Genomic DNA, 21,107 nt, shown 5'->3' on the forward strand with positions numbered 1-21,107 from the left:
ATAAGGAAACAGAAGAGACTGTAGTAAATGTGTGGTACATATTCAATACAAGCAGATACATAATCGCAGAAAGTTCACAAAAATTAGCCTTTCAAAAGAACGGAATGAATACATTTTAAAAACATTTTATTCCACTGAACTAATTACTCTGAATTTTTCACCCTCATGAGGTGAGCTTTGCCTGGTTTTTGTTGAAATGCAGGTTGTGACGATGGTTCGTATTGAACAGATTTTCAAGCCCACCATAGCTAAATCATGCATAAAAGTATGAAGTACAAAGAGAAACTCTCAGAGTGTGAGGGTGGAGGCTGGTGAGAACCTACCAGATGATCTGAGTTTTGAGAACTCCATAAATTCATATGCTGTTAAAACTGAAAAGATCCTTAGGGATTTTAGTTCAACCTTATTGTTTTATAGACAAATAAGCAAGACTCACGGAGGCTGATCGACTTACTCGTGGTCAAGCCTCTTTGGCAGAGCCTGGACTTGAATGTGGTCCTCTGATTTCTAGTTGGCTGTATTTCTTTTAAATTCCATGGCTCAATACTAGGGGAACCTGAAGCAATTAAAGTACAGAATGTGTGAAGGCCTAAGCACATGAAGGAGCTTGGCTCCCAGCAGCACCTGCCCAGGAAGAAAGGCTGGGTGGCCGCCAAGCCGCAGCACTGGTTCTGGTAGCAGCTCTTCTGCTGGTAACAGCCCTTCCCACAGTCATGGCCACGGGAGCCGCAGCCATGGGAGCCACAGAAGGTGTGGTGGCAGCAGATGACCATAGGGGTGCTGCAGCAGCCACAGCCGCTGCCATAGCTGCCACAGCCACAGCAACCCCTGGTGTTGGTAGAGAGGACTCAGGTGAGGTGAAAAGAGAGGACTCTGGAGAGCAGAGGGAGTCTGATGCCCCCTCCTGCTGTCCCTGTGTACCCATCTTTGGCTTGGGGGTAACCCAATCACGTGAGTCCTTCTCTGCCATTGTTTCTCTCAATTGCCTTAGGGAAAATTGACAATAACTCTGATATACTTCCTTCTAAGGGTTTTTTCACATTACAAATAGCTTGTTTTAGTTTTGAATTTATTTTCCTTAAAGACATATTTACAGCAACACTGTAGAAGGCTGAAGTATTACACTTACGTATTTATTTTCTGCATGATCAATAAAGTCTAACTCTGAAGGGTTGATTTGAGTCAGATCCACCAAGGCAATTGTGACATCAACCCTGTGTCATCACTGATCCTTTAGGAGATGGTGCAAAGAAATATTTTTTGAGGCTGTATTAGGGGCCTTTGAACTAGAGTTTCCAAAATCTCCTACATGCCAAATGCAAGGAGAAGAAGAGCCTGTGGGGCCTTTCCTGTCCTTTTCTAGGTTTGTTGCTGTCACTAGCTGTCCTCAGGCTTTGAAAATAAGAGAGGGGGCTGAGAATGTGACTCAGTGGTAGAGCGTTTGCCTAGCATGTGGTTCAATCCCCAGCACTGCCAAAAAAAAAAAAAAAAGAATTTAAAAGCGAATAAGTGATATAGGGAGAATCAGCTCAAAAGTTAGCAAGAGAGAGACAGAGAGAGAGAGTGTGTGTTTCAGAACTGCAACAGTTTGGCTTGAAAAGACCTAAAGTGACTGGTGAAAATCTTCGTATCTGGAGCTGGACTTGCCCTTGGACCTGTGCATCCAGCAATGCCTTTTCTCAGCACACTGACTTTCCATTGATAGAAAAATTCACACAAGCAGGATGGCAATAGTCAGAAAAGCAACTTAAACATGTATTATCTTTGAAATACAATCGAGCATAAAATAATAGCTAATCTTGTTTGTAAGCTATTGGCTCTCCAAGGAGACTATACTGGAGCAAGTCATTTTGGAGCCAGTGCAGAGCGCAATTTTAGGGATGCGGCCCATGAGTAATGGGCCTCTGTTCACAATGGAGGTCTCCATAGATGATTCTCCAATAATGATGACAGCTTCCATGCACCCAGGATGATCCTTAGACGTAGGCAGGAGGATCCTGCTGTGGGCTGATTAGACCCTCGGGTATCTGTAGGGGGACGATGGGGAATAAAAGAAAACAGAGACAAAATTCAAGGTATAAGGGGACCAGGATGAGTCTGCCTCTAGTGGACAAGCTCAACAATCTCTGTGGTTGACACACTTTTTGGCCAGCAAGAAGCTCCGGGAAGGGGAATGTACTTTTCCTGGAACAGTGACTGCTGTAAGAAAGGGGCAAAAAAAAAAGAGGAACAAGTTAAACCTCACAAAAGCAACAAGTTAATGTGGACTAGGTTCTTCCCCATACCTGGATTCCTGCATTTTCTTACATGTCCTCAGCAGATGCTATCTTGCCTCAGGAGTGCTGTGATTATCAGCTTTCCTCACACAGCCAGGAAGCATCCACCCGTCTGCATATTTCCCTATTCCTAAAGCAGGGCACACCAGCCTTGAGACTGCAAGACCTAAATTACATAGCCAACATTTTCCTCACATAGCTTGGTCCCCAACAGGATACCCTGCCCTGGGCCTTGACCCTAAGGATCCCATATATCACAGGCCTACAAAAAGTTATTCTATCAAGCTCAAGAGCCTTTCTGCCCTTCAGGATCCAGAGCTCAGCCTGCAGGCCTAAACACTGCAACTAACACTGCTCAGGGCCAGGGATGTGCTTCTCCATATCTTCTGCCCCATATCCTTGAAACAAGAGCTCCTGCTCCTAAATATCACACATTTGTAGGTTAATTGCTTCTAGATGTGGGGAAGCTTTGTATGGTAGAAATACCTAAGATAAGTGATTAGCTTGTCTTCCTTATAGCATGACTACGAAATATTCCTGCATCGTAAAATATCATATCCAGTAAGCAGTAGCAAATGTCCAGTTGCTTGCTTATCACTATGTTCTAATTTGTTCTTCTGAAGGTATTCAAGTGCCTGTGTGGCATTTACAACAGCTGCATATAGTAGCTGCTTTAGAAATACTATATAATTCGGCTGTGCATGGTGGCATGTACCTGGAGTCCCAGCTACACTGCAGGCTGAAGACAGAGAATGGCTTGGGCCTAAGAGTTTGAAAGCAGCCCAGCAAGGTAACAGGTACTCAAGAACTCAACAGAGAGAGAGAAAGAGAGAGAGAGAGAGGGAGGGAGAGAGAGAGAGAGAGGAAGAGGAAGAAGAAGAGAGAAAAAAGAGGAAAAAAAGTGAGGAAGGAAAAAAGAAAAGAGAAGAAAGAAAGAAAGAAGAGTTAAACAGCTTGTATTTTGGTTAGACTTGTTCATGTATAGGTCTAAAAATAAGTATTATAAAATAGTCTATTAATTATATTGACAACACATGGGTATTAAACATTACACTTGTTAATATTTTTACTTCCATAATATTTTTGCTGAAATGTACCTACATTTTTAAAGAGTAAATATTGTGAGTTTATTTAAAGAATGTTCATTTAAAATTTAGATGTTCATTAATTGTAATTTGAATTTTGTCTTTTAATTTTGTGGGTAAAATTTTTTTAAGAATGTTAACTTTTATAAGAACCAAGATACATCGTGTAAAGGTACAAGATCCCAATGATGAATGTAACTGTACTGTATACCTAAAATGTACCAATAAACTTAAAGAAAAGAAAAAAAAATAAGAAAGAAGGAGAAAACGAAGGAAAAGGGAAAAGGTAGCATTGAAATGGTTATAGAGTTGTTAGATATACTTTAAAATAATTAATAAATAAATATATATATTCAAGATATACAGCATGATTTGATACACACACACACACACATATATGCAGTGAAATGATTACCACTACCAAAGTAGTTAACATAACCATTGTGTGTGTGTGTTAATATTTTTAGTAAAGATTATTTTTATCCTTTAAGCTGAAAAATGATTCAATGGAAGGAATTTTCTTTTGAAGCAGATGCTTACAGTTCATAATTTAAGTCCTCCACATAAATCTTTCTCGTTCCTCATCAAGTCTATGTAACTCTTTGGAGGGTAGAAGAGCAAGGCCTAGAGAGATGATTAGACCATGAAAACATTAAAAAGTTTATAGGTGAATGAGTCAGGAATGGGGCCTATTTGGAAGAAGTAGGTCACTGGGGGAATATTTTTGAAGGATATGCCTGGTCCCTGGACATTTCTTCTCTCTGCATCTTTCTCTGCTTATTTTGTACCACACAAGCACAAAAATTTTAGTTTCCCCATCTGAGAGTGGGAAAAACACTTAAATGTCATGAGATGAGAAGCTTTCTTCCTCCATGATATTCTGCCTTGTAACCAGCTGATAAAGGACTGACACCTCAGAAACTGTAAGCCAAATAAACCTTTTCTCCTTTTTTTTTTTTTTTTTTTTTAAAAAAAAGGAAGTTAACTTTCCCTTTCCCCCTTACCCTTCTCTTTTCTCTTCTCTCTCCTTTTCTTTTGGGTCAAGGTATTGCTTTGCTGCTGTCAAAACTCAGTCATCTGAAGGCATCTGAGGGCACCTTAGGACACAATGCAGTCATTTAGCGCAGGCACACGATGGGGCTTCGTTATATTAAAATGAATCAGCATAGACAACCACACATGCGCCACATGGCCTGCAGGGTCACCCAGAATGTTTTGTCTTGCTACCTCTCAGTAAACTAATAAAAAAAAGTAAGTGCTGTAAGTGCTGTGCTGGAAAATTAAGTTGGTTCTTGCTTTTTTGTGATGTCTGTTCCACCAGTGTTCTTTTCTTTGGGAACCTCACCTGACTGAGCCTCCCCTCAGTCCACCGACCCCAAGGGCTGCCCAGATCGGCTGGCAACTCCTGGGCACAAGTGATTCCCCACCTCAGCTCCCCAGGCAATGGGGAGGGCATGTGCTCAACACCAGGATTAAGGAAATTGACCTTAAATCATGTGAAAAATACTTGTAATTTTTATACTTTTATCTTTCCTGTATTTTGTCTTCTTGATGAAAATATATTCAAATTTTTTACAGCTTGACCTCTATTATATTTCATTTTTAATCCTTTAAATCATTATCAATGAAACACATTATTTTTTAAATCTTTACTCTTTAGAAATATTAAATAATATTCTGTGGGACTGCATAACTCTGTAATCATAAAACTCCCCTAGCCCCAACTGTGAATGTGAGTAAATAGATAAAGATGCTTGTTAGTTCCGGGACACTAGATAAGATCTGTATCAGCCATAAGGTCCCAAAGTAAATTACTCAACTCTTTGTTCGAAACTGATGTTCCGGACACCGCTATCTATAGAACAATCTACAAACATCTGCTGACCATCAGTACGTGTCAGCTGACCACTAACCTTTGTTCCTCTTCTGTAAATTTTGCCTGTTAACTTCCCCTGCAACCCCCTATAAAAAGAGCCTCGGACTCTGGGCTAGTCGCCTCTCTAAGCTACTTTGCTTTGGGAGTGCCGTCTGGCCAGACTAAGGTCTGTTTTACTTTCCAACTTGTCCGGTGTGTTCCTTCCTGGGTGTTCTTCGCTGCAGTCAGCTCCTCGGAGCGTTTGGTGAGGGCCTCAGTCTTACAATTCCTGAGGTGAAGGTAAGGAAAATATTCTGGAGCAAATACATGATCATTTGGCCCATTAAGCTATTTTGTTGTAATATAATAGTGATGAAATTCAGTTTTCTTTGATCTTTTGCCAAATCCCACAGATTTCTGCCTAGCTTTTTATTTGGTTGTTCGGAAACATATTTGATCAGAAGAGTACAGTGCATTTTATTTAAGTGTCAACATGATATGTCACGCTTAAATATTTGGACGAACTGCCTATTGGTTTCCATTTATACCGATGCCTCAGTCCTGCAAATGACAGCCATGCCCGTGTTAAAGAGGACTGGGGCATCAGGCCCAGGTGCGGGTGGTCACACTGAGCCAGAGCCAGGTGTGCTCAGCACATGCCACGGTGCAGTGGAAGTGCAGATGGGGAGCGGCGAACTTGCAAAAGATGAGACAGGTTGGAAAGAGAGCTTGCAAGCTGCTCTCAGAGGTCTATGTCTATCCTGTGGGCCCCACAGCACCCAAGGGCTGGGCACGGGAAGAAGAGGTCCTGACTGTCTGAAAAGCAACTTCGTCGCTTTTTCTCCAGGCAGTCCGTCAAGCTCATCTACAAGGGAAAGCCGGAGACATCACTTTCCTTCTGACAAGGGATAGCAGGTTGAGTCTGCTAAGTCCATTGCAAACCTTACTTTATTTTCAGATTATAAGCTTTATTTTTAAACTTCTGTTAGTACAGTATATCTTTGCAGTACATAATGATTCCATGCATTATGGGGAGTTGGTACAAGTGCTTAGCGCATCTTAGTTACTGATACTCTCCCTTCCTTCTCCTCCCTCCTCCCTCTATCTCTAGATCCCCTTCCCATTGGCAAGGTTTTGAAGTCGTCTACTCTTGGAAAAATGAGGCTGGTTATTGTTCTTCCCTAAATCACCTTAGGCAGGAAAAAAATTGAGGAAAGAGAACATATTCTTTAAAATGGAATAGCTTGCCATTTTTTTCTGTTGTTCCTGGAATGTATGGATGAGATACCATCTGGGGGACCTGTTGGCTATGAAACTGGGGCAGGAGTCACGAGGTATTTGGTAAATGCACTGGGGATGGGAGGCGGCCCCCTCTAGACGCTCGCTCTATGCAAGTCCCTTCTACTCCATGAATCTTTCTCACATGTGGTTCCTTTAGGAGTTGGGGCAGAACTCAGAGGCAGGGCGCTCGCCTGACTTACTCTTCTACACTGCAAATAAAAACAAAATCAAATCCACATACTTGCCTTGGCTCTTGTGTCTTCGTTACGTGGTCACTCCCATGATCGTACGTCACATACAACATTTCATTGCCTGTGAACATTATTTCTGAAAAAGAAACACCACATTGATTATCTTAATTTATGAGGCTTCAGTCCACATTCAGCATAAACCTTGATATTGATTATTTCTCATCTTCCCAAAATGTTCAACTATGCCCGTGGGCTCAGTTTTGAGCAATGAAAAAAAAGAAAAAAGAGATGGCCTAGAGTTCACTTCCGTACCTTCTTCTATGCCTTGGGGCCATAGCACCTCAGCGGGAAGGACGTGGATCAGGGTGCAGGGAAAGGGAGAGTGAAGGACCAGCTCTTGTGGAGTCTCACACCTTCTCTGTAGCAGAGCAATATTAACATTTCCCAGGAAAAGCCAGGAGTAGCAACCCTACAAGCCATTTATTATAAACAACTGCAAGTAAAATAACAGGGGGCTGCTTTATGTCTGAAGAGAATTCATCTTTCATGCAGTTTCTCATCTAGTGACATCACTGTTTAGAGGTAGAGGGTTTGGCTGTTGGTTTTGTGTGCGTGGAAGCCCATGTGGCAATGTTCGCAGTGTTGTTTGCAGTCGTGCAAACACGGAAGTCATGGGGGAGTAGTTTGAAGCATAGCTTATTCATCAATTTAATTCACCTAGCAACTATTTATTGAGGGGCTACTACACGAACAAATTCACAAAATCCTTGCCCTTGAAGCTTCCATGATTATGGGAAGAAATAAAAAATAAAATGATCAATAAATATGAAGTACATTAGCAAGTAGTAAGTTCAATGGAAAATTAAAGCAAAATAAGGAAAATTAGAAGCATAAGGGTGGTTTTGCAATTTCAAATGAAATCACATCTATAATATGTCTTCATATGCAACTTTTAAAAATGAGACAAATGCATATAGTACAAAACAACTCAAAGACAAATTAAAAATAAAAAATGTAAGTTATAGAACAATATAACATTTGGTTATGCCTCTGTATATGGCTATGCCTTGGTGTGCATGTGTGTAAAAATCTACTATACTCCCAAACCATGCTTCTGCAAATCTTCCATCTCCTTCCAAAATACCTACCACTCAAACCCAAGGCAGACGCACTACATATCTCATTTTGACTCAGTGGATCTTTTTCTTCCTTTCATGCAGGTCTGGGAGCCCTTTGAGGGCTTTCTGCAAGGTTTCTGCTCCAGCAGCGTCGCTGCCCAGGCTCACAGCGGCTGCAGCGTCCAGGGTGCAGCTTTTTCCCCCATCTCTTCCTCTAGAGGCCGCCTTTATTCTTCTGGGCCACCTCTTCAGTTAAAGAGCCCTTTGTTCCCTTTTATCTAGAATTGCTAAATGTTTTTGCAGAGTTGGAAGGCTTGGGAGAGAGAGCACCTAGTCTACCATACCACTAGGAATGGAAGCAAGATTTTAGATCAATAGATGATAGATAAGAGATAGATACCCAGATAGATGGTACATAGATAATAGAGGATAGATGAGAGATATATAAGATAGGTATTAAACTACATAAATTTTAAAGTTAAAGTTGTGATATTTGCCCTTATTAGTTATTGCAAGAACTATATTGACAATAGATGCCATGCCATGGAAAGAGGCTCCTCTGCATGTCATAGCATTAGGACAGATCTTAGGAAAATTGACAGAGCCCTCCGGCAAGGCGGAGGATGTCAGGAAAGGCAGGCTCGAACTTTGCAAACAAATCTGAGTCCTTCTTCCTCTAAAAATGAGCACATCACAGTATTTATAACCTGTACTGTATTCTGTCAACCATGAAACAAAATTCTTTTTACCCATAATTTTTTGTTTCATTTCTAAAGATACAGGTGTGATCGTGTTACTAAATTATTTTCTGTGAAACTAGTTCTTTTTTTTTTCTTTTCTTTTTTTTTTGGTACCGGGGATCGAACTCGGGTCCTTTCGCTTGCGCAGCAGGCGGTGAAACCACTGAGCTAAATCCCTGGCCGGACTAGTTCTTTTTTTAAGCAGACTGACTTCAGATTTGTTCTTAACCTGAATCAATTACCCTCAGATAATGAAGACTTTCAGGATTCCCTGTTTAAAAATCAGAGTACGGAGAAGCCAAGCGTTCCAGGACCTTGCAGAGGTCTCCCAGGGGGTGACATGGAGCTGAGATGCTCTGAGCCAAGTCTCCGCGACCCCAGGGGATGGATTCTGTCCATTCTCCGCAGGGAGCCAGGGAGGTGCCGCCTCTACCTGTAGCACTGCTCCGACCCCCCTCCCCCTCCCAGTTGGTTTGTTCCACTTCCTGTTTCTTAGTCTCTCCCAGACCTTGGCCTCTGGCTCCATTTGGCTAAGACCTGAGATCCAGTTCTGGGTGTGCTGTCCAAGCTTCCAACCCGGGAGACAGAAACTCTCTGTCTCTCCCCTGGGCCCCACGCCTCATGTTTCCAGGTGAGAGGGCCTGCTCAAATGGACCAGCTTCCCGTAGGCCCATAGCTGAAAGATAAGGGGCTGGAGATCAAGTCCCATGTCCTGCTCTTGTGATGTTGTGATTATCTTGGGCCTGAAGCTGGACCTGGCCAGCTTAGTGCCTGAGTCAGCGTGAGAGGTGAGCTACTGTTGCCTACTGGGCTGCCTTAGTCCCTGTGTCATTTCCTCTATGGGCTCTGCACAATACAGACATTTCACATATTCAGTAAATGATTTTCAATATATGATGATGAGAGACAATTTATAACCTTCTTATCATTAGTGATGTAATTGATAAGTACTCACGGCCGTATTATAAGGGATATTATTTCCATACATTGCATTTCCTTGACTAGAAGATTGCATATCACGCCTTTGGCAGGCACTAGGGTCTAGGAACACATAGCAGGTAATCAACATCCTGTGAGTATCGAGGTCAGATTTGCATAGAGTGAGTATAAACATGAAACCAAGTTATCTATAGTCATATGTACCCAATTATTGGGGACCTCTAGTACTGTTCAAATTAGATTTCATCTAGCAAAAATGAGATTTTTGAGAAAGCATTGTTTAACTTCTCTCTGCAGTCAGGGATTTTTTTCCATGTAGCCAACCTAAATGCTTCTATAGTTTGAGGTTGCTCCTCTGTCTTCAGAATAGATGGCAAGTATGTGGCAAGCAGAAGAAATCAAATATCCCTTTGGCTGTTGACTAATAGTTACCACATTACCTTTTAGCTACTTTTTCTCAGGGCCTATTATTCTAAGCTTTGTCATTACTATTTATGCTTTCAGTTCTGCCAGTTCCTCGTTCCTGACCTTGCCCATTTCTCTTCTCCCCTGTCCGATTCCCTCCCTCACTTTCAGCCCTCAACCCAGTGCCTGCCCCCCCCCCCAGATGGCTTACTTCTGCCCCCCATTTTCCTACTCCCGCCCCCCTCTCTCCCTACTCCAACATGGCGGCCTTCTCCTCAGAACTCTGCTCTTCCTATTCCAGGGACTGTTTGTGACCAAGAAAGGATTTGATTCAGAGATTTCAATCCAAATCAATGAAAGAATTGGGATAGGCTGTTTTCCATTTTGTCAGGTAGGCCAGGAAAGGGCAGGAAAACACTGCAGGTGAGTGCAGAGGCCTCACTGACTGGCAGGGAAACCACAGAGCTTGCAGGTGAAGCCAAACCTCACCATGGCCAAAGCCCAGACGTTCAGTATGCCATATTGGCCGCTTCTCACACCTCGGCTATTAACTCCACACCTTCAGCTGTAGGAGTTGTGTTCTTGTTGTAATCCCTCTCTTACAGTCATGCCCAGCCCACCGTAGAAATGAAATAAAGATGTCTTAAGCCTAGACGGAGTTTCCTCGAATTTCTGTAAGCAGTAAAGTCCAGGAGGACTTTATGCTGAGTGAAAAATCCAGACCCAGAGAGAAAATACTGTATGATCTTACTTATCTGTGGATGTTTCTTTTAAAAATTCAGATGTACAAAGCTAGAGCATAAATGTGGGTGTTATTTTCTAAAAGGTGAAATATTAAGAGGTAGAGAATAAAGCAGTGGTTACCAGGAAGGGGTGGGAGGGAGTAGAAAGATATAGGTCAAGAGATGCAAAGTGTCAAATACATAGGATGCACAGATTGAAAAATGTAATGTAAACCACAAGGCTTCTAGTTACTAAGTGTGTTGTAGTGCAGACCTTTCCTAAATGAGTAGATTACAAGTGTCTTTCTTCCCTCTTTGCCACAGGGCTATGTTAATTTTCCCACTATAGTAACCATTTTACTGTGTGTGTGTGTGTGTGTGTGTGTGTGTGTGTCTTAAAATCCAGCAAACATGTACTAATCTTAAATAATTAGTATGAAATCTGCCTTTGGTCAAGTTTGTAGTGTCCTTGACCTCAGGATGGTTTATTTGGTTAAATGGCAGTAAAAAGAGACTGAAAGAAAGGGAAAAGAGAAGAAATGGGAAGAGGGGAAGGAAGGGATGGAGGTAGGGAAAGGAGCAAGGAAAGATGGAAACAAGGGAGGAAGGAAAGAAACAAGGAAGGAAGGAAGGGTAGGGAAAGTCTGGAGCCTTGGGTCGGGTTAGATGAGGGAGCCGGGCCCCTTTCAGAAGTAGAAAGGAAATAGCTTCTGCCTCACAGCGTGTGTCTGAGCTGACAGCCTGCAGTGTGGCGCCTTCTGCCTGAGGAGGTTACTTCTCCCCTCAACGTTCCCCTACTGGCCCACCAAACGTAGCCCCCTAGCAACAAGTCCAGTAACCAACCAAATAGTGACCCCCAGAGGTGGTGGAGATGGGGCCCCTACCCCATAAAACAGAACTGCAGCCCCAGATTTATTGATACTCCAGCTCTGGGCCCTCCCACTCCTGCAAAGCAGGCTTTATACCATTTCCTCTGGCAATACCTGTAATAAAGTTGCTTCGCACTGGTCTTCTGACTCCTCTTCCTCTTTCTATGTCAGAGAGAGGGACAGGCCTGGCTAGGTGAGTCTGGGAACCCTTGTACCCCAGACCCACCAACTTCAACAGAGGGAAGGAAGGGGAAGGGGAAGGGGAAGGGGAAGGGGGAGGGAAGGGAAATAAATAGCAGGGCAGTAGTGGGTAGCTGCCAAGTCTAACAAATTTATGATCTGGACCTTCATAAAAACATTCATGATGGTGTTCTAACTGATAAATATCTTTCAACTGTATTACAGTTCACTTGATTAGCATAAAAACTTTATTTCTTAATTAAGCAAATATGTGCTGTTATCATTCAGGGAGAATGTCCAAAGTCCAATAAAAACGGAGACCCATAAGCTACTCATTCAGGCAGGCTTGGCATTAGGATCCTCCCCTTGCTGATACCGTGTTCATCTCTGTCATACTCCTAGGATGTATTCCCGTCTGAGTGTGTCTGGGAATATGCTGATTAGCTGTAAGTATCCTTTATAGCCCCTCTCTGGGAACATGGAATGGACTGCCAGGTAAGGATCAATCACGGGAAATTTCCAAGGTGATATTTACAGTGTTTGCTGATAGCCTGGAGTCCAGCACATTCTGAGAAAAGAGGAAAACAGGAAGGAGCCCAGACTGCCTTTCCTTTCTTCTTGGCCACTTCTGCCCCTTTCATTTCTCTTCACCCACGTCCTGGTCTTGTACTCCTCTTCCTGCCCTATCTGCAGAGGCACTGTGCACGTGAGGTGGGACACACGGGCAGCTTTGGTGGTGGCATTGCTCGGGACCTTCTAGATCTTGTCAGTTCATACAGACACTTCTCTTGTCGAATCTATCCTTGTTTCCTTAAAAGAAACATCCTTCCTGAACTCAAGTGTAATCAAGTTATCTAGGAAGAGAGATAAACATTTATAGTAAGGCTCCTTGAGATGATCAGCAGCCAAATGATTCTTCAGTTTAATCTTTTTCATCCTCTGTGGAAGGCAGTTCTAGTTATAAAAAGATAGATAGATAGATAGATAGATAGATAGATAGATAGATAGATAGATAGATTGGGGGTGCTATGAAGGAAAAAGATTATCTGGAGGGAGGGGCCTTGACGTACTTGGTGAGTCAGGGAATATGTGCCCAGGGAACAGAGTTCAGAGCTGACATCTGAACAGGAGCTGGCCAGGAAAGTAGGTGAACACAAGCATTCCAGCAAAGGCAAGACAAAGTGCAGAGATGCTGAGGGAGAAAGGGGATTCTGGAATTACAGGAACTGAAAAAAGGCCAGCGTATGTGCACTGTGGAGAAAGAAGGGGAAATTCTAGTTTCTTGCAACAAGGCCTTGGGCGCTGGGCTGGGCACAGACTTTGCCTTGCCCAGCCTTGGAGGAGCGCTAGTGATTCCGGAGCAGTGCAGGGGGCACGCTCTGACAGGAGTGGGGTGTGACCTGCTGCGGGTGCAGGGCGGGCTGGAAAGGGATGAAATGGAGGTGGGGAGACCCACAAGGAGGCTGCTGCAGTGGGCAAGAGGTAGCGGTGCTTATGTAGGTGCAGCAGTGGAAGTAGACGGAAGTCCAAGGAGTTGGCGCGTGCTTAGAAGGGATTGGATGATTGTGTGGGGCAGGCGTGATGGTACAGGCCTGTAAACGCAGCACTCTGAGGGCTGAGGCAGAAGGACCAGGCTGGGCAACTTAGAAACTTAGTGAGACTATATCTCAAAATTAAAAGTTTAAAACAAGGGCTGGGGATGTGGCCAAGCATGAAGGCCCTGGGTTTGATCCTCAGTACTACAAAGAAAAGATTGTTTGCATAAGGGAGGTGAAGGAAGCCAGTGGTGAAGAGCTGCTCCAGGCTTTGGCCTGACTACCAGATGTCAGAAGGAACGGGGTTTTTTCTTCTACCCATTTTATTGTGTTAAATGTTTGCCTTATAATTATTTCATTTTTTAATTTTTGCATATTTGCTATTCTTTTTCTAGTACTGGGGATTGAACCCAGGGCCTTCACACCAAGCTACATCCCCAGCTCTAAAAACAAATTTTGGGGGGCCGGCGATTTAGCTCAGTGGTTTCGCCACCTGCTGCATAAGCGCAAGGACCCGAGTTCGATCCCTGGTACCAAAAAAAAAATTTTTTTTGAGACAGGGTATCAGAAGGTAAGCTGCTAAGTTGCCCAGGCTGGGCTCAAACTTGTGATTCCCCTGTGTCAGCCTCCCAGAGTGCTGGGATTACAGGCCTGCGTCCCCACCTCTCAGCTTCATATTTGCTATTCTAGCATATCTGTTAACAGGTGTATTTATCTGTGAACACTATTGATGAGGCCTTAAATAATTGCATTGTTTGTAGCAATATTTTTTTATCAATTTTTTAATTTACAGAGATACTGTACAATGATATCACTTATCAATATAATTTTTAGACTACTTGACAAATAAAATCATGTATATTCAAGGTGTACAACATCATGGGTTTTTTTTGTTGTTTTTTGGGGTTTTTTTGAGAGGTACCCGGGATCGAACTCAGGACCTTGTGCTTGTGTGGCAGGTGCTGGAACCACTGAGCTAAATTCCCAGCCCTAACATCATGTTTTAAGATACATATATTTATTTGCGAATGATTACTGCCATCAAGCTAATTAGCATATGCCACACCTCACGTACAGCAATTTCTGACTTGGGAGGAGCAGTTTTGCTGCTGGGATTGTTTGGATGAAGCAAGACCGGGGCTTCTGGTACCTTTAGATTGAACGGTCTGAACTGAAATGAATTGAAATGTCTGTGAGTGTCCACACCTAGCTATTCTGCAGGTTGTCGGGAGGTCGTGCCTGGGGCTCAGAAAAGGACCCAGAAGAGAACTCCCCTCAGGAGCCGAAAAGGCAGAGCCAGAGCAGGGGACAGAAAAGCAGAAACTGCCCCAGGTGTCCAGGAAGAGAGTGGTGACTATGCTTAAAAACTGTGCAACTCTGATGAGCAGATGGTGGCGGGGACTCGGGGCCGGGGCCCAGATGAGCTCTGATGGGACAGGACCCAGACTAGACAGGGCCGAGGGATGGACACCAGGGACAGCCAGGTGGAAGCGGTCTTCTTTCCCTGCCCGGGAAGAGCTCATACTGTAGACAAAGGCAACCTTCTTCTGGAATCACTTTAAAGGCTCACCACGCAGATCCTGCTGGCTGTCCTACTCTTTAAGAACTGGTGGTGACAACGGTCGAAACCAAGAAACCAAGAAGGTCCTGGCCTTTAGCCTCAACCTCAATTTACCCTAAAAGGAAATCAGACACAAATGTACCAGAACCATTGAGCTCTGCACAAATCATGCCCTTCCTGTGCTAGTTATGCAAGCAGGTGCTCCTGTGGCTGGAGCCCTCAGAGGCCGAGGTCAGAGGTGTGTCCTGAGGCTGGACGGAGTGACACTGGGACAAGAAAAGAAAAGAAAAAAAAGAAAAGGAGAGGAGGGCTCTTCTCATGGAGATGAGCAAGATAGGTGTAGAGAGCATGCTGGAAGGGCTGCCGGAATTGCGGGCTGCCCCTTACCCGACATGATCACTCCCACAGCCAGCCAGGGTGCTGTTAGGACTCACTAAAAACAGTACACATGGAAGAACAAAAGGTGGAGAGAACACAGAGGTCCTTAGGGAAAGGCACCCCAGTGACGAGATGGAACCTCAAAGGGGAGGTAGGAAAGTGCAAGGTTTTAAAGGCATCATTTGAATATTGGTCCTTTTTTTCCCCTTTGTCTAAACAGTATCCTTTCAGGGCTGCTTGGTAAGGATGCTCAGGCTGTGCGCTGTCCTTCTACAGGTGCACCATACATATATCACAGCCAAGGCCTCCTGCCAAGGCCCCAGTAGGGACTTCCCGGAGGTGAGGTCTTCCTGGGCAAGGGGCGGAGTCATAAAATAAATGTGCATTTATGAAGAGTGCCTGTTTTCACTGGGCAAAATGGATCTTTCTCATTCTTTATTCGTGTACTTAACCCAGGACAACACATAACTGAGGGTTTAAAAGATGGTTTTTATAATGTCCATGCCAATAAAACTTTTATTCTGGTCTCTTTAAAAATCACAGACTGGAGGCTTCGGCCATGGGTCCCATCCAGGCCACACCTGGGCTGGTGACTTCACCACTGCACATAGAAGTGCTCATCAGGGTGTGCCAGGGACACCTTGCACCTGCTTCAAGAGAAGGAGGAGAGAGGGAGGCCTCGGTCCAAGCTCAGGCCCCGGAAGCTCGCCACGTGGGGAGTCCAAGCCCAGAGACCAGTGCTGGGGAGCAAGGAAGCAGGCTTTGTTGTGGATGTGCACTATGTGCAAAGAGGCAGAGATTTTCATGCCCCAAGTACCGCCTACCAAGTCTTTGGGGACCTGGCAGATATTTATGTGGACCAGGTGAGGGTGACATGCAGAAATTAGCATTTTCCAGGAGCTTGAGTCAGGCAGTCTGGGGTTTAGGCGCCCGCTGGAGGTGGTGAACTTTCTGCAGTGACATTCTTTTATCTCGAGGGTCGGATGTACCAGTTTGGGGTCAGTTTTGTGGTTAACCGCAACATCCGGTTTCTGCAACACAGCTCAGAAAAGCAAGCAAGATGACAGCAATGCAGAGTAAAGGTCAGATTCTGAGAGCTGAGAAAGGAAACAGAACAAAGCCAGATGGAGTCGCTGGGGGCTACAGCTTGTTAGAGCTGACCAGGATGGAGATTCCAGGCCAGAAGGTGGGGGTGAAGATGAGCAGCTTAAATAATGATTGAGGGTGTGGTTCTGCAGGTGGGCACACGTACAGCTCACCTGTGTGCGTGCGTGTGGTGTGGACGGCAACACCAAAGGAAGGATCTGAAAAGTGATTCGAAAGGCTGAGGGTTCAATATGGAATAGTTGGGAGAGCACCTTCACATTTCCATGGTGCAGTGGAACTTTCAGTTTGTGGGAAATGCTCAGCTCTGTGAGAAGGTAAAATTTTCTACCTGTGAGTTTTAGAATTGAGGTTTCATCACATTTCATCATTTATCTTTTTTTTGGTCCATTTATATTTTCATTTTTTAAATTAATTATATTGGTACATTTTAGGTATACAATATAATGGCATTCATCATTGGAAATTTGCACCTTTACATAATCTCTCTTGGTTCTTATTTTTCCCCCTTCCCCTGCCCTCCCTTCAACCCCTCCATCCCTCCCTATTTACAAAGACTTTGTTTCCGTTTTTTCCTTTTCTCATATTAATTCCGTTCCCTTCTTTCCTTTCCCCTACCCCTCCCACTTCCCCCTCCCCTTTGCCCCTTTTCTTCCTATTTCACATTATCTATTATGCCTGTTAGTTCTTATTTACACTTTGATTGTTTATCATTCTATTAATGTTGTAAGGCTCTGGGTTGGGTAGTCATCAGTACCACCCTCATCAAATTCTGGACATTCTCGGGAGATTGGTGTGTTTGCTCTCTGCTCATGATGAGGCCTTGGGCTTCGAGGCTGTCAAAGTGTCGCTCTGGGCTCCTCAGGCAGAGGCCGAAAGCCGCCTTGCTCAGTGTGACACAGACACGAGAGGGCGATGTGTGCTCACAAGCCAGCCGGGCCGAGGACAGACGTCCAGGTCCACCTTGCTGCAGGAATTGTTGGCTCGCCGCCCACACCCAAGAGGCACGGAAGCAGTGTGTTGTGGAGGGGCCGGATTAGCCTGCCCTTGTGTTCGGAGCTACGCAGCAGGCAGGGCTCGCGGTCACTATGGTTGAGGTTTGTCCTCTGCTGGGGGATATTCAGGAAAGACACACTTTGAGGCACATAGAATCGGCAGCTGTCCTGAGCCCTGATGACAAAAACTTCATTCTGAGAAAGCCCCTCATTCACTGGGGGAAATCGACCGTGCATTTGTTCTGCACTGAGCGGGAGTCCCAGGCTCAGAATGCCGGCTGTGTGAAGCTCCCAGACCCCTGCCCCGGGAAGCAAATCAATAAGCCCAGGCACACAGTCCCCCACTCAGTCCTTTTCTCTCTGAGCCAGGCCCCGCCAGCAGTAGCCACACCAACTACTCTTACTCTGAGCAGAATTCGAGTCACAGGCAGCATCGCAGAAAGCTCTCCAACCGTGGCTGCCGGCCACGTTTTTTCCAGAAATACCATCTGGTTGCAGTTTCTGTGACTGTCTAGTGGAGAGTGGTGATTCCAGCAACCTTCCACCAAGCAGAAGGCCCGACGGGAGGCTCGCGTTTGCCTGGAGTTTCTCTGGCTGGGCCTGCTGTCACTCCAAAAGCCTTGAGTAACGCCGGCCCTTCCGGTGTGGACCCTTCCCTGATCTCTCCGGCCAGAAGAGGAAGCCCGGCTCCTCTAGGCCCCCACACACCACGGGCCGCTGTCGCACCTCCCTGCAGAAGCGCCACGTTTCATTTCACGGCCAGGTTGCTGGGCGTGGTGCCGCACGGCACGCCTGTGACCCCAGCGCTCTAGGAGACTAAGGCAGGAGGATTGCAAATTCAAGGGCAGACTGGGAACTTAGTGATTTAGTGAGATCCTGTCTCCAAATTAAAGTTTAAAAAGGGGCTGGAGCTGCAGCTCAGTGTGAAAGCCCTAGGTTCCACCCCTAATATCGCAAACACACATCGCCAGCTTTTCAGTGTTCAAGAGTCTACTCTTCCATTAGCTAATTTTACAATGGTGTTTCGAGGAAGGAGGAACAGAAAGGGTACATCTGCCTAGTAAATTGTCCTCAGTGCACGCACATGCACACACACACATACACACACACGCGTGCACGTACACACCCATGCACACCACCCCCAAATAGATAACACCCATAAGGAGCCTCCCCATGTTTTATCTTTCTGTGACTGAGTTCATAAACTCTACAGGGCCCTACAATAACCCAGCATCTGGTTACCCTGCTTAATTTTAAGTCTGAGCAGCATGTTAAAATGTGGGGTATGTCATCAACAGCTTGCGGCTCCCCTTTCCAAAAATGTCAGGGTCCCATACAGCTCTGGGGCTGTGCCCTGGGACATAACTGTCACAGCCAGGTGGGAACACACCTTTCTGATGTCCTCTGTGTGTCACCGGGGCTGTTCTGCTGCTGAGCTTCCCCTATAATTCTCCCCCTGGTGCTCCATCTTGCAGGGCTCTGGCACTTTGCATCTGGAGGGGTCATTACCAGACACAGGGACCAACACATGGTGAAAAGTGAACCCTGACAGTTCCATGTTCCTCCCTGAAACGTGCCGGTCAGCTCTGAAGAAACTGAAAAAGACCTTGTAATGCACTGCTTGAGGATGGATGCTGGATGCAAGGACCAAAAGGGGCTTTGATTAGTTGAAGGAGTTGAAGCACCTGACAATAAGGCAGAAGATGCTGTTTTCAATGTGCTTTGCGTTGCGCTGTGTCTAGCTTTGGGGGAACAGTCCAGATTCTGTCAGACATGCCTCTCTTCGTCTGTCAGCGCCCTGTCTCTTGCCAGCTTTCTTCATTCTCTGCATCAGGCATCGTTTTCAGAGTCTGTCTTTCCTGTCAGGAGAGGTTAATTCATCATTTTCCTCAGGCTGTGGAAGGATTTCTTGCTTTGTAGGAAAAGTGGTGTGGGGATTTTATGACTAAAATATGACAGATCTTTCTTTATATGTAATGAAAGAATGGTTTATTTTTGTGCTGGTGATAGACATGGTATAAAAATCAAAAAGTTCAAATGCGTAAGCAGTGGGAAAAAACCCAAAACCTTTCATATTCCCTCCCCTTCCATCACCTGGGTCCTCTCAATGGAGCCAACCACTGGGACTAAGGGTTTATGTCGTTCTAAAGATTGTCTCTAAATAAGTTCATGTGGTGCTAGGCAAGCGCTGTGCTGCTGAGTGACACCCCCAGCCCTTCATGGGTCTTTTGAGAGCATCTCTTTCTAAGTCCAAGTGGATGCATTGTACTGAATGTATTAACATGGTTTGTCCAATGAAAGTCCCAATTATAGACGGCATAGCATGTTTGCTCTTTGGCACAAATGCTGCTGTACCAGTCATCCTCCCGCCAACATGGTGGGTTCTCACCAGGCAGATTCAGCGTTTCTTGCCCCCTAACATCAAGTTCCTCATGCCTGAGTTATAGCTGCCAGTCATTTCCCTCTGAAATGCAGACAAGGACCTTAAGTCTTGAAAACGAGGGCATAGAGCTTTTAAAATCAAGATCTTTTGTTATTACGATCCAGGAAAAAAGCTAGTTGGCTCTCCGCTGGCAGTGCTCTGAGACGGGAGACTTGGTCATCAGAAGTGTGTTGGGCAGTCGGGGGGATCTGTGGGTCTGGGAGGACACAGCTGAGGTAACCGCAAGAAGTGCTCGCGGCCTGGGATGTAGCTCAGTGGTAGAGTGCCTGCCTGGTGTGTGCCTGGCCCTGGGCCTCATTCCCAGCACTACCAGAAAAATGCCTTGATTAGTTTTGATGAATGGACACAGAAATGTTTGTGTTTGATATTTTTAGGCATCTGAGGGAAGAGCCTGATGGGCATAGATGCATATTAGGGTACAAATATTCTTCTCAGCACATCCACTGGGAAATAACTCTTGAGCATACGCCCCCAGGCTGTGTTAGGGCTGCTAACCTGTAAGAACTTGCAATTCAGTGACCAGTCAAAGGCCTCTAAAGCCCTCAGCCTCCTAAATCTTAATGTATTAACACCCTTACTAATTTCTCAGCTGTTTTTCATAGTTGCACCATTTATCTGACTGAGTGCTTTATTTATAGTCTGACAATGCTTGGTAGCCCCAGGCAGCTAAACGTGGCTGGATAACAGCATCCTACCTCCTTCTTGTTGCAAACTATGGAGCTGGCGAGCCATCCTGGAGAAAGGAGAGGCGTCTGTCTGGTTTTATTTATACATGCTGCAAGAATGTGTCTGCATTGTTCTAGGCTCTTTCCTCGTCATTCTCTCCTGTTGACTATGCAGGAGAAATGTTTGGGGTCTACTGGATAAACATCATGGAGTCCAAAGATATTAAGACTTTAATACCTTACTCAAGTCCAAATTTTTGGGGCAACAACTCAAGTCAGCCACTATGTTTCTTAAGGAGAAGCCACAAGCAGCAAGCTCCAGGGCACAGACAAGTTAGTCATCCTGTCTTTAAGTTCCCCGGGGTGTGAGTAATTCTTGAGGTTTCCTGGTGTGGTCTTAAGATTCTAGTTGTTCTATTCTGGTTGCTTTCAATTCATTTGGTTTTCTGCCCACTGGAAAGCAAAGGTAAATCCAATCTGCTAAGCCTTATCTCAAACCTATCTAGAGAGATCTGTGGATTTCCTGGGGCTTTACTTTTGCCCTTTGGTCCCCAGGAAGTTGCTCCTTTACACAGAAGCATTTCTCCAGGCCTAATTTTGTTTGCAACTCAGCTATGCCGAATGAAGAAACCATCGACATTGACCTTGACATTGAACCACTGTCCTTGACATTGAACCCCTCCACTGGGTGGAACAGGTATGCCTGTCATGGTGAGTCTGCCGAATCCCGCCTCTTATATCTGTTGGCACTGCTTCTGCCCTGAG

At 45.0% G+C, this 21,107-nt stretch overlaps 2 long non-coding RNA genes across 2 annotated transcripts in view; one reads left to right on the forward strand and one right to left on the reverse strand.

The window, feature by feature from the left end:
* LOC106007988 (uncharacterized) overlaps positions 1–21,107 on the reverse strand; it is a 25,023-nt gene continuing 3,916 nt past the window's right edge. The window contains exons 2-5 of the long non-coding RNA XR_001182545.3: positions 6,739–6,824; positions 5,415–5,505; positions 4,366–4,458; positions 1–2,199 (exon numbers count right to left, since the gene is read on the reverse strand). This is a non-coding gene — a long non-coding RNA (uncharacterized LOC106007988). The remainder of the gene's footprint in view (positions 2,200–4,365; positions 4,459–5,414; positions 5,506–6,738; positions 6,825–21,107) is intronic.
* The window catches only part of LOC147828543 (uncharacterized), a 9,813-nt gene continuing 8,386 nt past the window's right edge, over positions 19,681–21,107 (forward strand). The window contains exon 1 of the long non-coding RNA XR_015450547.1: positions 19,681–21,053. This is a non-coding gene — a long non-coding RNA (uncharacterized LOC147828543). The remainder of the gene's footprint in view (positions 21,054–21,107) is intronic.

Source organism: Heterocephalus glaber, unplaced genomic scaffold, assembly GCF_053883595.1.
Source record: "Heterocephalus glaber isolate CG9 unplaced genomic scaffold, H.glaber_assembly_v1.0 deba00001004, whole genome shotgun sequence".
NCBI lineage: Eukaryota > Metazoa > Chordata > Mammalia > Rodentia > Bathyergidae > Heterocephalus > Heterocephalus glaber.